This window comes from Gopherus flavomarginatus, chromosome 25, assembly GCF_025201925.1.
Source record: "Gopherus flavomarginatus isolate rGopFla2 chromosome 25, rGopFla2.mat.asm, whole genome shotgun sequence".
NCBI classification, from domain to species: Eukaryota; Metazoa; Chordata; order Testudines; family Testudinidae; genus Gopherus; species Gopherus flavomarginatus.
Genome location: NC_066641.1, coordinates 13,411,094 through 13,424,701, shown reverse-complemented (window position 1 = coordinate 13,424,701; position 13,608 = coordinate 13,411,094).

Sequence of the window (13,608 nt, the reverse complement as noted above, 5' to 3'; positions counted from 1 at the left end):
TTGCAGTTTTTTAGAGAACAGGTTAGACAAACATCTGTCAGGGATTGTCTAAGTTTACTTGGTCCTGCCTCAGTGCAGGGGGATGGTCTAGATGACCTCTTGAGGTCTGTTCCTACCCTACATTTCTATGGTTCTATGGATCTACATTTCTATTATATTCCATATGTGTTTTCTGTTCTGTTGAAGATTTGCAAATTTTTGATGACCCTTCCAGTTGCTTCTACATCTAATGAGAAATACTTCAGGGTCTCCAGATAAAGCCAAAATAACCTTGCCACACTCTTTGAAATAATCTTTCCTTAAAAAAGGAATGTTACAGACAAAGTAAAAACTGGTGAGATTGCCAGCATCTGGAGAAGGTGTTCATTTGAGGACTGCTGGTCTTCTGACTAAATCCATTAACATTCTCTAATAATGGATGGAAGGGGCCTGATTCTTCCCTCACTTACAATAGTTTTATATCAGTATAACTCCATTGTGAGAAAAGGTTCAGGCTCAGTGTTTCCAGCTAGATTTCACAAGACATAACAGGCAAAGGTCCAAATGTTAGTTTCTGTAAATAGCTATAGAACCTCCCCTTGCATATCCAGACTGACCCAAATTAAAGCACTTTGTGGAGAATTTTGACATCCCTAGATGAAATTTACTAAATCAGAGTAAAGCCACTCAAAACAATGTGTTTGCTCTTTCAGAATCATTAGTTGATTGGTCTCTCTGGAGAATGGAGCCTCTAAAGAAGCACTCCTCTGGGTTTCCTTGCATTTTTAAGGATCTCTGAAATATATCTTTTACAGATCTGGGGTCTTTTTTAGATGAATTCAAATTCTATGGCCTGTGCTATGCAGGTCAAACAAACTGATCATAATGGTCCCATCTGGCCATGAAATATATGAATTCCTGGTGGGAGATAAAGATGGCTGCCTCATTCAGTTTAAGCACTGGAAAATGGATTTTGTGGAATGCTCTAAACAGATGAGATATTGGCTATTTGTTTTATTCATAATGAACTGAATAGAGCTGAATGTAAGGATAATTTCTGATTTATGTGGGCCTTGGCTGCCTTTCTAAGAGACATTTGGTGAGCAGTCAGATGAATGGATCCCTTTATCACACTCACTCTCTTACTGTTCCAGCTCTACTAGAAGCTAATCCACTTTGCTGTCGGGTCAGTAACAGAATCAGGATGGAAGTGGATGCAACCCCCTCATGCAATCTGAACGAGGGGGAGATAAGATATCAGTACAACACTTAGTTGAGAAGAACTGGTGTTGAGTTTAGAACTGGTACTTGTACCTAGGTGAGTATTTTGTGGCAGACAAGTCACCACAAAATTCCAAACCCAAAGGATGCCCAACTGTCATGTAAAGTGGAGCCACCATTGTCTGACTGTTTCCTTTTGTCTTATTTGTATTTCAGATGGAGGAACTGAACACAGAGGTGATCACCAGTGGACAACAGATGCAGTGCAGCCAGATCAAAATCATTTAGCTAGGATATGCTGTATCTGCTCTAAAGATTGACCTGCAGGCTCATCTCAGCATGATGTGTAAAACTCAGAGCACTCACAATACCTTTGACATTTCTGAAAATGAATTAACAGATATGTCTGACACAGTATTCCAGCAGAAGATCTGAATAACTGGTCGCTGTATATTTATCTATATATCTGAGAATTTTACACTGAAATGGCACTCTTACACACTTACACACTTACACTCTTACACTGAAATGGCAACCAGCCTTTAACTGACAAGTTGCTTTGTGGCACAAGGGGAATAAGGGACTTGCCATTCATCTCTGATGACATGGATTTTAAATCAGACCCTGGACACAAGTAAGGATAGTTCACCTGTCTCAGCCTAGTCCTTAGTAGATATTTATCCCATTCTCAAAATAACGCACGTTTTGAGAGGGAGGGCCTCCCAATTAAGTGCAGCAGGGCAGGCCAACTGCACAAAAAGTAGTTAGAAGCAAAGTATATCACAGGTCATCTGGAATTTTCTAATCTATAAAACCAGACATTTAGAAGTCAACAGAACTGACTACATCTGTCTGTAAACTTCAGAAAAAGAACAGGCAATATTGGTTGCTTGGGACTTGTCCTGCGTAAATAATAATATTCCTTACATTCATGTTCCTTTTTCATCTCAGAATGCTGCTCTGCAAAGTACCTTGGCAGAAACAGTAACTCATTCTAGCAACCAGCTACTAGAGTTCCTGTGTCTGTTGAGCAATGTAGAGGAAGAGCTGTCTGAACTTTGATCTGGCATAGAGAACCAAAATTGTGAGTAAATGGTCCTCTTGGATGTCAGATTGTGAGATTCAGCCTGCAGGATGAAGAGAACTGCAGTCATTGGTGTCAGTATAAAGATCAGTATTGCGATCCTGGAGTAAGATGGAGTATATTCTCGTGAACCATCAGCCTCACTGCTAGCCGTGTTCTGACTCCACTGTGAGTATGAAGCAGAAAGGCTGCAGTTTAACTTTTATACACTAGACTTAACACACAAAACTGTCAGTCTCAGAAGTCCCATTTGGACTTGAAAATTGAGCAGACTTGATATGAGTGTTATCAGTGACAAGTTATACTGGATATCAAGAAATCATGTTTTCCCTGATCATATCGCCATTTGATTAGATTAAGCTAAATAGCTTTAATTTCTGGCCAGCAATTCTAAGCTCTCTTCCCTTTAACCAATCACTAATTTTGTGCAGCAAACAACAGACAACAAACCTTAGCTGTTAGTGCCATCTGCTGTCAGAATAGTTTAATTCAGAAAGAGAACAGTAATTTTGTATTTACTAGATAATAGTGTTTTTTGTTTGAGTATGCTGAAGTTCTTTATAAAAGTGGATAAATTGCCCTCAGCAATTTAAAATGTTATGTGCCCAACATGGTTTATACACATGCAATGATGTATACACACAAAAGAAAGAAGATGTACTCTGAATGGGAATATGACCTGGGAAGAATTTTAAAAAGAAAATTCAAAGCTCTTTGCTAGTTCTGAGAAACCTCTACAAAGGGAAGTTTAAATCCTGTGCAACTCGGCAAAATCTGGATGAAAGTGTATTACATAATGTTCCTGTATTTGTTTCTTTGGTAAGGATGCCTCATCAAGAATGGGTAACGGTGACAGCAGTATCTACTGCTAGTGATATTACTGGAAACTTCAACAAACAGAATAAAAATATAAAAAGTTACCTTTATCCCAGTTGTAAAAGGGTGTAATTGTATTACAGACAATTGTTATAAAATAGCTGAATTTGATCAATCTTCTAATATGAAGCAACAGCATGCTGCATTTGTTTGTACCTGTCCAACTGTCTTGAACATTTCAGTTCAGCTTTAGGTAGTCTACATGCTAAGGTTGATGCAGAGAATTGCAGACCATTGAGTGTTGCTTCAGGACCAAGTAAATGTAAGTACTGGTTAAAATATTTTAATTGTATGCAGCAGGATTTAGAACTACTAGCCAAATCTGGCAGTCCTTATTGATGACTTATTTAGGCAAATCTCAGATGCATTTCAATAAGAGTTATTGCAGACTAAGTTCTAGCCTTAAAAGAACTGACTCTGTATTAATTCAAGTTTATTCCACTCCATAAATATTTTGGCCACCATTTATACCTCCGAAGCCCATGAACTTGGTGGAAATAGCCATACTGACTGTAAGAGGCCAATCAATTGAGATGAGCTAGCATCATCATCAAAAAAAAATCTTTTGAAGTGATAATCAAGATGACCCATAGAAGGTGTGAGGATACTATTCTATTTCCCCATGTTAAGTATCCTCACACCTCCTATGGGTCATCTCGATTATCACTTCAAAAGTTTTTTTTCTCCTGCTGATGATAGCTCATCTCAATTGATTGGCCTCTTACAGTCAGTATGGCTACTTCCACCTTTTCATGTTCTCTGTATGTATAAATATCTTCTTGTTGTATGTTCCAGTCTATGCATCTGATGAAGTGGGCTGTAGCCCATGAAAGCTTATGCTCAGATAAATTTGTGAGTCACAAGTACTCCTGTTCTTTTTACTTCTGAAGAAGAGCTCCTGAAGAAAAGCTTGATTCTTTCACCAACTGAAGTTGGTCCAGTAAAGATATTTCCTCACTCACCTTGTCTCATATATAAAATAACACATTTACAAACATTTCAACTGTAAAGAATTCAAATGAATAGAAAACTTCCTTATCCAGGACAAGTATAGTCTCTTCCCACACTAATCCCTGCATTTTGAAACAGCAACTTAGAATCATTTCGGTTCTACATTTTTCACCAGTAGGTGGTGCTCTCAATACTTTTTAATGTAAACCAAACTCCCTTGAAGACAGTTGTTTCAGTTTAGTCTGTAAAGATGTTTTTGTTTGTTCATGTTGAGACAAACATTGGACGTGTAAGATTGTTACAATTAATATAATACTAATGTGGATACAGGGACCCCAAGTGGTACAATGGGTAAAACAGAATTTTTGATGAACCAGTTTTCAAATCCATAAGTCAGAAGACAGTTTGAGTTGCTCTCTCAAGATAAAAGCAGCGAAGATTCCTGTGGCACCTTATAGACTAACAAACGTTTTGGAGCATGAGCTTTTGTGGGTGAATACCCACTTCGTCAGATGCATGCTATCTCAAGATAGCACCTGTGCAAGACAATAGAAAGGAATGACAACCCCATCATTCTGATTGAGAGTAGCAGCTCTGAATATGAGCAATCACATGCAGATACACAGACCTGCACTCACGTAGAGAAAGAAATGCCGGACTATTTCTAGAAAGAATGGTCCCATCTCTTGTCATCCTCTGGGAACCTGTAAATGTTCAGGTCGTCATAAAAAATCATGAGTAACCAGATTTTGAACACTAAAAACTGGACATCACTCTTGGAAGTAAGGATGATTTTTGAGGGAAACTTGTTCTAGGTATAGTACTTGGGAGCATTTTCCAGCTGATGGGAAAATAATGTACGGGGAGCAGTGGCTGGGAGGTAGGTTGCTTCATGGGGGATGCTCATTTCTTTCTATTCCCTAAATGAATTTCTTCTTCCTATCTTCTCTTCTGCTCTTAACTTAATGCTGATTAGGTGCACAAATGTGCCAATTCCTCCCTCTCTACCAGTCTTTTCAATTCAACCACGTTATTTTAAAATGGTGAACGTAATGCATATGAATTTGAAGCGACTGGCAGAGAGTTGAGAGGCAGTGTTTGTTCACTTAGTATACATTCAGTTGGGTCAATAGTTAGTATTAACATGGGAATGGTGAAGGAATATCATAGGAGGAGAGAGGACAGAAAAGGGCAGAAGAAAGCCACAAGAGGAGGAGGCAGTAAGTGAAAAGTGCCCCAAACCAGACTCCTCTGTGTCTGTTCCTGGGACCTAGTGCCAAAAAACACATAGCTCATTCCAAATTGCAGATCTTGTCTCTTAATCAAGAACTGGCCCAATATAAAAGCAACACAAAGTATATATTACGAGGGCTTCATTCCACCATAATGAACATACTGCACTCGGGACAGTATGTACAGTACAAATGTGCACATTTCTTCTTCAACTGCTTTGTCATACCTGGCATGCTACAGCAATTTCACTAATAAAGGGTTTTCCAGACATCTGTTGAAGAGTTTGTTTGTTTTGATTAATGTCCACATCTGCTTTACTGTATGAAAATGAGAATTATATTATCTACATTATTTAATATTTCCTGCATAATGGTAACCCTTACCCCACCTATCTTTTCTGCAGGCTATCAGAATTAATTGGGTGGCTTTTTATTCTCTCCTATTTATCCTCAGCTCTTTAGTCCCAGTAACAGTAACCTCATGATCCAAATGTCCAGATGAATTTTTTTGTATAGGGTCCATATCAAAGCAAACAAGCAGCTAATACTCCTATAGAAAAAGCTCCGTTTTCAAATCTATGTTCCTTTCTTTAATAAACAATCTAAATCTTGCATTCAGATACTTGAATTAATGCATAAAAATAATGTAGGTATTAAGTGCTTATTTGAACATCCAAATGTAGGATTTGGCTATTCTATTAAGATGCTCACGTTACCTGTGTTATTAATATATTTATTAATAATCTGACATATACATAGTATCCACTTGATTCACAACCAAGAACATCAAGTTGGAGAGGAGGGAAACAATCCCATATAGACCTTCCTTCCAGACGATGTCATAGTATTCTCTCACACTGAGGATCCCTCTCTGTGGGAGGGAACCCTCATTAGCAGGAAGAAACAAATAACAGTAACAGAGGATTTGATTGTTAGAAATAGACATAGTTGAGTTTGTGATGACCAGGAGAACTGCATGGTGAATTGCCTACCGGGTGCAAAAGTTGCGGATCTCTCAAGATATCTAGACAGACTTACGTGTAATGTTAGAAAGGAGCCGGTGGTCATGGTAGGTGTAGATAACAATGACACAGGGAAAGGTAGGAGAGAGGTCCTTGAGGCCAAATTTAGGTTGCTAGGTCAGAGATTAAAGTTTAGGACCTCCATGCTACCACTCTCTGAAATGCTTCCAGTTCCACATGCAGAGCCACTTAGACAAGCAGAACTGCAGGATCTCAATGCATGGATGAGATGATGTTGTTTGGTGGAGGGATTTATGTTTATTTAGGAAATCATATCTCACCAATCTATCAAAATTCTCTGAGGATGCCAACAAGCATGTGGACAAAAGAGTGCCAGTTGATATAATCTACCTGGACTTTCAGAAAGCCTTTGACAAGGTCCCACACCAAGGCTCTTAAGAAAAGTATTGGGTCAGACCAATGTTCCAGCTAGATCAGTATCCTGTCTTCTAACAGTGGCCAGTGCCAGATACTTCAGAAGGCATGAACAGAATAGGCCAATTATCAAGTGATCCATCCCCTGTGGTCCAGTTCCAGCTTCTGGCAGTCAGCAATTCAGGGAAACCCGGAGCATGGGGTTGCGTCCCTGACCATCTTGGCTAACAGTCATTGATGGACTAATCCTGCATGAACTTATCTAATTCTTTTTTTGGTTTTCACAATAACCCTTGGCAACAAGTCCCGCAGTTTGACTGTGCATGTGAAGAAGTACTTCCATATGTTTGTTTTAAACCTGTTGCCTATTAATTTCATTAGGTAATCCTTGGTTCTTCTGTTATGTGAAGGGGTAAATAACACTTCCCTATTCACTTTCTCCACACCGTTCATGATTTTGTAGACCTCTATCAGATCCCCCCTTAGTTGTCTCTTTTCTAATCTGAAGAGTCCCAATCTTTTTAATCTCTTCGCATAGGAAAACTGTTCTTTACCCCAATCATTTTTTGTTGCCCTTCTCTATACCTTTTCCAGTTGTAATATATCTTGTTTTGAAATGGGGAGACCAGAGCTGCATGTGGTGTTCAAGGTGTGGGCATAGCATGGATTTATATAGTGGCATTATAATATTTTCTATCTTATTATCTATCCCTTTCCTCAGGGTTTATAAAATTCTGTTAGCTTTCTTGACTGACCAGATGTTTTCAGAGAACTATCCACAATGACTCCAAGATCTCATTCTTAAGTAATAACAGCTAATTTAGACTCCATCATTTGGTATGTATAGTTGGGATTATTTTTTCCAATGTGCATTACTTTGCACTTATCAACATTGAATTTCATCTGCCATTTTGTTGCCCAGTCACCCAGTTTTGTGTGATCCATTTGTAACTCTTTGCTGTCAGTTTTGGAGCTACCTATCATGACTAATTTAATATTATCTGAAAACATTGTCACCTCACTGTTCACTCCCTTTTTCAGTAGACATACCCTAAGACTCTGTATGTAATGTTGATTGTCCATGGGAGGGTTCGATTAGATCAATCAACATTTTAAATCAGTCATCATTTCACTTGTTGATATAACAAAGTGAGGGAGCTGAGCTATTTGAACCACAGACTGAATACACTATTTAACAGCTAATATTTGGTGAGAAGAATTACCAGAGTACCTAGTACAGCCAGCCTTTTCCATCGACTCTCTTGCTTCTGTGTTATTATATTTGTTTAGCCTAACCTGAAATAAGGACCAGGTCGATGGAGAATGAGGAGTACATTTTCAAAGAGCCTTGTGATGGGGTGTACTCCCCACACTGGCCCTGCAAGAGCTGCATTAGGCCAAGTGGGTCCAATCATAGACTCATAGACTTTAAGGTCAGAAGGGACCATTATGATAGACTCATAGACTCATAGACTCTAGGACTGGAAGGGACCTCGAGAGGTCATCGAGTCCAGTCCCCTGCCCTCATGGCAGGACCAAATACTGTCTAGACCATCCCTGATAGACATTTATCTAACCTACTCTTAAATATCTCCAGAGATGGAGATTCCACAACTTCCCTAGGCAATCTATTCCAGTGTTTAACTACCCTGACAGTTAGGAATTTTTTCCTAATGTCCAACCTAAATCTCCCTTGCTGCAGTTTAAGCCTATTGCTTCTTGTTCTATCATTGGAGGCTAAGGTAAACAAGTTTTCTCCCTCCTCCTGATGACACCCTTTTAGATACCTGAAAACTGCTATTATGTCCCCTCTCAGTCTTCTCTTTTCCAAACTAAACAAACCCATTTCCTTCAGCCTTCCTTCATAGGTCATGTTCTCAAGACCTTTAATCATTCTTGTTGCTCTTCTCTGGACCCTCTCCAATTTATCCACATCTTTCTTGAAATGCGGTGCCCAGAACTGGACACAATACTCCAGTTGAGGCCTAACCAGCGCAAAGTAAAGCAAAGAATGACTTCTCGTGTCTTGTTTACAACACACCTGTTAATGCATCCCAGAATCATGTTTGCTTTTTTTGCAACAGTATCACACTGTTGACTCATATTAAGCTTGTGGTCTACTATGACCTCTAGATCTCTTTCTGCCATACTCCTTCCTAGACAGTCTCTTCCCATTCTGTATGTGTGAAACTGATTGTTCCTTCCTAGGTGGAGCACTTTGCATTTATCTTTATTGAACTTCATCCTGTTTACCTCAGACCATTTCTCCAATTTGTCCAGATCATTTTGAATTTTGACCCTGTCCTCCAAAGCAGTTGCAATCCCTCCCAGTTTGGTATCGTCCGCAAACTTAATAAGCGTACTTTCTATGCCAACATCTAAATCGTTGATGAAGATATTGAACAGAACCAGTCCCAAAACCATCCCAAAACCGGTCCCAAATCATCTAGTCTGACCTCCTGCACAATGCAGGCCACAGAACCTCACCCACCCACTCCTGTAACAAACCCCTAACCTATGTCTGAGTTATTGAAGTCCTCAGATGGTGGTTTAAAGAGCTCAAGGTGCAGAGAATCCTCCAGTTAGGCTACAAACAGGAGAGATTTAGGCTGGATGAAGCTAATTAGAAGGTGAGGGAATAACCAGAACTTTTATAAAGCTAGAAGGCTGGAACTAGTGTGGGGAAGTAGCAGCGAGGAAGCCTGCCGTTCCTCTCCCTGTGGGAAGGGAGAAGCACAGTAGGAAGAGGTTCAGAGGTGAGAGCAGTAAGGTGGTGTAGATGCAGACCTTAACTGTTCACTACAGGGCCCTGAACTGGAATCTAAAGTACAAGGTGGGCCTGGGTTCCCCTACCAATCACTGCAGAGTGGTATTGCTACAGGCTGTGGATATGAAGACTGATGGAGTCACTGTGACATAATCAGGACAGATGATGTGAGGAATGCCTGATGCCACTTATGGAAAGAGACTTTGAAAGACTACCTCTGGAAGTGGAAACCATGCAGCAACCGAGCTGAAAGGCTGAGCCATGATGAGGCAGCAGCAGCTCCTGGAACAAGAAAGGAACTGCAGACTGGGAGAGAGAGCCAGAGGGCAACTGCAGGAAGGAGTGTCAGCCTCGCAGAACTAATCCACAGAACCGCCACAGGGCAGTGCCATCCAGTGCTGAGTACAGCACCCCATCACAATGTCTTAGCTTAACACCCAAGGAATAAAGAATAATAGAGAGGTGTTTGGGAGGGTCAGAAATGGTAGGAAAATATCACAGAGGGCTCAGAAATCAGAACAAAAGTCAAAGATATGCTGAGAGTTAATTTCTTGCTTTCTTAAAATCAAGTAGGGCCTCTGCACTCTGTTATAAGTACCTTTATCTTTCTTTGACTTTAAGGCTAGGAGCACAGTATGTGCTTCTGCTGCACGCTACTAAAATAAAGAACAAAAAAGCAACCATAAATAAATATATTTGGACAGATTAAACCAGCTCATCTTGTCTTTTCTCAGAGGTGAATGGGAAGACTATGTGAGGGAGATACCAAGTAAGATATGTGTCCAAAGCCCATAGAATCCCAGCTGGGCTATCATAGCGCCAAAGGAGCTATTTGCATTTACAACACATGGCTTAGGCACAGATGAGTTCTTTCACCATCTACGTAATCATTGACAATCCATAGGATTATTTAATAGATGGTGGTAGAGGAGGAGTTTTCAGACTTTTTAATGTCTAACAGCTTATTTTAATGAAATTTAGCAGCTGAAAATAAAGAGGACCAGAACTATGTAATCAACCTGTTGCAGTTTGGGAGCCTCTGGAGAAGAGGAAGCTGACAAAAGCATAAGCAAAGCATTGAAGCTCTGTAAGTAAAATTATGTACAGAGACATGGAGAGAAAGAGGAAAGAAACATACTTAAACTTGTAACGACGGCAAGAAAGGAGTCTCATAAGGGCAAATGAAAAATCTTTAAGTGATTCTAGCCTTTAAGCAAGAACACATGAATTTTTTACAAGTCTATTAAGGATCTAATGAGAAGTGAGGCTTGTTTTCCTTTAGGCTAGATTAGAAATTGCCAAGCAAGTTACATTTAAGTAAACCAAAATGAAATTTTAATCCTCCTGAGCAAGTCTAAACACATGATAGATTAATGGAGATAAATTGATGATTACATCCAAAATAATGATGTAATAATAGTTTCTTAAGGATAATGTGTGAAGTACAAAGTTGAGAATGAAGTAGAAGAGAGGCAGTTCTAGGTGCTGATAGGCAGGGATGTAATTTAGTGAAGAGTGCCCATGTGACAAGTAGGAGTATTGTATTTAAATCCTCTCTCTCACTCATAGTTCTACAATGAGGGTGATTATTAACATAGAGATAATAAAGGGGAAGGCTTTAGGAAGTAATTTGAAGGTAGATCTCAACTATATATATTTTTATGGCCACACAACATTATTCTTTCTAGTATCAATACACCTGTGAAAAGACAGAAAAGCTAGTTGATAAAACACTTAGTTCTATAATAGACACTCTTCTTAGAACAGATGCATAAATACAGATGAGCAAATGCTTTGGTATGTCAGAGGAATGTGATGCATGTTAATAGTTTCTTTTCATTGAGGTAAAACTTGAACAGCTTGTTGTAAAAGAACTCACCATAAGATCATTCAGAAAGCAATTAGCCAAGGTTTCAAAAGTAAATTGTGATTTGGGGCATGTCAAATTTTGAGTGCTCAACTTGTGACACCTCAGAGGGGCTTGACATTCAGAAAGTGCTGAGCGTCCACAATCTGAAAATCAGACCCCTTAAAATAGGACACTCAAAAACTGAGGCACTCAAAACCACTAGTCTCTTCTGAAAATCTTGGCAAGTGTTGTTGTTGTTTTGGTTTCATCAACAATGAGTTTGTCTGCAGTTTTAAGGAAAAAAATAAACTTCTGTGGTAGCTTTGATGTATGAGATAATGCCAGAGTAAAAGCAAAAGAACATGGGAATCTGTTAAAACACAGCCCAGTACCAATTATTTTCTTAGGCATTAATATTCAAAAGAAGGTGCCCAAAGAGGAGCTGGTCTCATGCATTCAGAGAGTCCAAGGCCAGAAGGGACCACTGTGATAATCTAGTCTGACCTGATGTGTAATACAGGCAACAGAATTTCCCCATACATACACACACAAACACATACACATACACATAAAGCAGTGTACAAACAATACAAACTACATTCTCAAGTTACTAGATGCAGAAGCTGACGCACAAAGAAGGACTGTGATTTGCCCAATATCAGGCAGTAAGCCAGTGGCAGAGCTTAAAATAGAAGACAAGAGTTTCTGTCTTCCCATGTTTTGTTGAGACTACCAGAGCACGATGCCTCCGTATTCAGAAATACTGAAATAGCAGCAGAAATTGCCAGGATATTGTTCACACCCCATTCTGTAGACAAGATAAAGGTTATGTTTCAGCTAAAATAAATCATATATCAGAGCAGCCACCATATGATCCCAGGTCTGGAGTAGCACTGGGTAGCTTTTAAAAAGATGGATTTCTCTGCTGCCTGGCTATACAGTTTAATATATTATCTAAAATGTACCAACAAATGGGTCAGTTATGTGTCCTGGTTGAAGTTTAATAGTTGGTTGTTTTATATATTTCTCAGTGCAAGTCATCAAAACTAATGTGCAGTAAAGGGGAACATTTAGAGTAATTTGGGAACAAATGAACCTGATATATGATTTTTTTAAAAAACGTAAATACCTTGGAAACACTTGTGATAATTGTAAAAATTGTCTTTGAAATGTTTGGATACATTGAAAGAGCATAATTTATCAGAAAACATTCAGCATTCTTCAGTGTCTCTTACACAATCTCAAACTGCAAACTTTTTACATTTTCCCATCACTACCTGTTATATGAAGTTCCTATTTAAGTGGAAATTAGGCCTTTCTCCTTTGGTCCCGCACAGAATGAAAGAACAAGTGGAATGTAGCAGCAAAGCAATTAGTAACACAGGGCCAGATCTCCAGCTGATGTTAACTGGCCTATGTCACGGAGTCACCGGGCGATGCTCTGGAACTGCTCCCCACCAAGCCAGTCAGGACTTTGGGGAGCCTCCTCTCCCTTGGAGCAGACTTGTTCAGGGCAAGAAGCTCACACGGCTTCACCTCCTGGGTCTCTCCTTGGAGCATTCAGCATCCTCTGCCCCTCCGTGTGCTTCCCACAGCGAGCCCACCCCAGCGGGGTCCTGGGGAAGCCACCGGGTTCTGCACCCCCACTTTGCAGTCAGACGTGACTCTCAGCCAGCCAGTAAAACAGAGGTGTATTCGATGACAGGAACAGGGTCTAAAACAGAGCTTGTAGATACAGAGAACCAGACCCCTTGGCTGGGTCCATTCTGGGGGGCAGTGAGCCAGACCCCCAGGTCTGCCCTCCACCCTTGACCCCAGCCAGCTCCAGACTAACAACCCCTCCCAGCCCCTTTCCCAGGCCAGGAGGTCACCTGATCCCTTTGTCTCCAACACCTTCAGCTGGCACCTTTGCAGAGGAGGGGCCCAGGCCATCAGTTGCTAGGAGACAGAGTGTCAGGCATTTAGGTGCACTGGCCCTTTGCTCTGCCAGATACTTAAGAACTGCCATGGGGACACTGAGGCACCAACACAGTATTCAGAGAAAACATTAAGAACTTTCCCAGTTCGTCACAGCCTAGCGTCATTCATTTATACTACTTGAGGATCTATCCCTTTTTTGTTCTTAGAAACATTCATAACGGCTTTGTAGGAGGTGCTGTTTAACATGCAGTTAAAATTCTAAACCTTGTTATAAAAATACTGACATTTATATATATTTTAAAAAGTCTGTTTATTAAAAAGACACATGGGAA